The sequence below is a fragment of the Thamnophis sirtalis genome, unplaced genomic scaffold (assembly GCF_051295495.1).
Source record: "Thamnophis sirtalis isolate CommonGarterSnake01/CBP01778 unplaced genomic scaffold, rThaSir2_p1.2 scaffold_10, whole genome shotgun sequence".
Lineage (NCBI taxonomy): Eukaryota > Metazoa > Chordata > Lepidosauria > Squamata > Natricidae > Thamnophis > Thamnophis sirtalis.
This window is the reverse complement of record NW_028261390.1, coordinates 17,285,664-17,288,360: the sequence shown is the minus strand read 5'-3', so window position 1 is coordinate 17,288,360 and position 2,697 is coordinate 17,285,664. Positions and strand designations below refer to the sequence as shown.

The 2,697-nt window shown below is 40.9% G+C and overlaps 1 non-coding gene across 1 annotated transcript; it reads right to left on the bottom strand.

Annotated features, from left to right (window-relative positions):
* Positions 1-1,372: 1,372 nt before the first annotated feature.
* LOC148043791 (U1 spliceosomal RNA) lies at positions 1,373-1,535 on the bottom strand. Its single transcript, XR_015697933.1, has one exon. It is a non-coding gene; the product is annotated as a U1 spliceosomal RNA (small nuclear RNA).
* Between the last annotated feature and the right edge of the window lie 1,162 nt (positions 1,536-2,697).

The window sequence follows — 2,697 nt, the reverse complement described above, 5'->3', positions numbered from 1 at the left end:
CAATGATTTTTTCCTTCCCTTCTCGAAAGTGAGAATTCTTTTTATGTTAGAAAAAATGCAGGAAAGTTATTTGTTTATTTAGTCCTTTGAAAGCAATATAAAATGCTACAGGGATGCCAAATGTTTTCATTAGAGATTCATTTTTTAAAAAAATTACGGTTTTGAAAACTGATGCTGGAATGTGCGATGGAGATAGAGAAAGCTTTTGTGTTTTACTTAATTGATCTGACATCTTTGATCCTGATGATGTAGTGAGAATTAAAGCAAAATTAAAATGCATTCCTAGATGGGCAGAGTAACCAAAGAGACTTGATTCCCATCCTTGCCCAGTTACTTCTTCTGATAAAACATCAGCCCAATTGCTTTACTGTATCCAGATGAAAAGAAAGAAAGCACATAGGGATGCTACTCTGTCTCCCTGAAAATAAGACCTCCCTAGATAACCCCAATCAGGCATTTGAGTGCATGCGCTAAAATAAGCCCTTCTCTGAAAATAAGCCCTCCCTGAAAATATTGCAACACAGCAGCAGCCATGAGGTGACCATGCTCGCTGCCTCCTGTACCTCAAAAATAATAAGACCTCCCCAAAAATAAGACCAAGTGCTTATTTTGGGAGTCAAAAGAAAATAAGACCCTGTCTTAATTTCAGGAAAACATGGTACTTAGCAGCAAGGAATGGCAAGGCCCCTACATGAAAGTAAGTATGGGCAGAAGAAAAAAACATCAATCCTGAAATGCAGAGGAAAAAGTAAGAAGGATGCTAATGCTAAAAGATTTGTTTTCTTGTATTTGCAAGAAAAAAATAAACATACTATATAATTGATGAAGCAATAGGTATAGTTTACTGCCAATTAAAATTTATTTCCTCTGCTATGATTAAAACTAATGGAAGAAATCACCCTTCAAAATAGACTATGCTCTATACCATTGGTTCTCAACCTGTGGTCCATGCACCCTTATCTACATATTTACATATACATCAGCAGAATCTCTTCCGCTAATGTATTCAACATCTATATGACCTCAGCAGAATAACTCCAAATAGACAAACTTTGAAGCAGAGTTGGGCAGTTCTTGATTTTCTCCTGATTGCTTAGATCAAGGATGTTAAACTCAAGATCTAGCAATAGCAATAGCAATAGCAGTTAGACTTATATACCGCTTCATAGGGCTTTCAGCCCTCTCTAAGCGGTTTACAGAGTCAGCATATCGCCCCCACAGTCTGGGTCCTTATTTCACCCACCTCAGAAGGATGGAAGGCTAAGTCAACCTTGAGCCGGTGAGATTAGAACCGCTGAACTGCAGATAACAGTCAGCTGAAGTGGCCTGCAGTACTGCACCCTAACCATTGCGCCATCTTGGCTCTTATTATTAGGGGAAAGCGCAAACACAGTCCCCCACTACCACAAATTATGCAGTCGAGTTTCCCGCATTTGGGGAAATCGCAGGGGTCAGCACACCTGGAGTGCAATGGATGAGCCTCACCCTGGAAAACCACCTTCGTGATCATGGTGTCTCCCCTGCCAGGTAAGTATGGGCTGGATCCAACCCACGAGGTGCTTATACCTGGCCTGCGGGGTCACTCACCCTGGAAACAGCAAAAGACCAGACCACGGAGCCTCTGCCAGCAAAAACGGCAACTGTTTTTGTTTGCAGAGGATTGCAGGAGGAGAAAACAGAGCTATGGAGCCCGTTTTTGCTGGCAGAGCAGTTGGGCCACCACAAGTACCCCCACACAAGTGATGTCGAACTGGCCATGCCCCCCTGGCCATGCCCCCCCCCACCCCAATTCAATTGATTTGTAACCAGCCTACAAGCCCGTAAGGAGTAGGATCAATCAAGCGACTAACCAGAGACAGCACCAACCACCTCTTCACTAGGAGGTATTCTCACAACATGACTAATTCATGATCAACCAACCACATTATCACATAAGACAAAATAAAAGCAGAGGAGAACTGGAATGAAATACTTCAATCAACAGCTGATGATGTTATCTAATCTAGTGACTAAACGTTCAGAAGCCAAACAGCAAGCTTGGAGAATAAACGATCTACCATGTTTTCCCCAAAATAAGACAGGGTCTTATTTTCTTTTGACCTTCAAAATAAGCACTTAGCCTTATTTGGGGGGACGTCTTATTATTTTTGAGGTGGCAGGAGGTGGCAAGCGTGGTCACCTCATGGCTGCTGCTGTGTACAATATTTTTGGGGAGGGATTATTGGCGGGAGCTTATTTTAACGCATGCACTCAAAACCCAATTGGACTTATTATCCGGGGAGCTCTTATTTGGGGGGGAAACAGGGTACCACCCAAGCTACAGATGAGAATTAATGTCATTAATCCATTGTTACACAAAGAAAAATATTCTTACTCTTGCAACATTTGTAACAGAGACAAGGTCTAGGGTTGAGAATTTATTTCTGTACATTACCCAATCATGGCACTTATTTAGGAAATTTATACCTTGCTATTTCACCAATGACTGATACTCAGAGATATTTGACTTCAAGGATTGTAAGTATGTTTAGTGCATAACTGAAAATGAGCAAAGCTTTGAATCCTTTCTATTAGCAATCAGAAGAAGCCACTGAAAGAAATATTATACCTTTATTTCCCACTTGAAATGAAGGCTTAATGAATAAGAGGCTTCATTAACTTAAAAGGAATATAGAAATTAAGTAATGAATGCTTGAG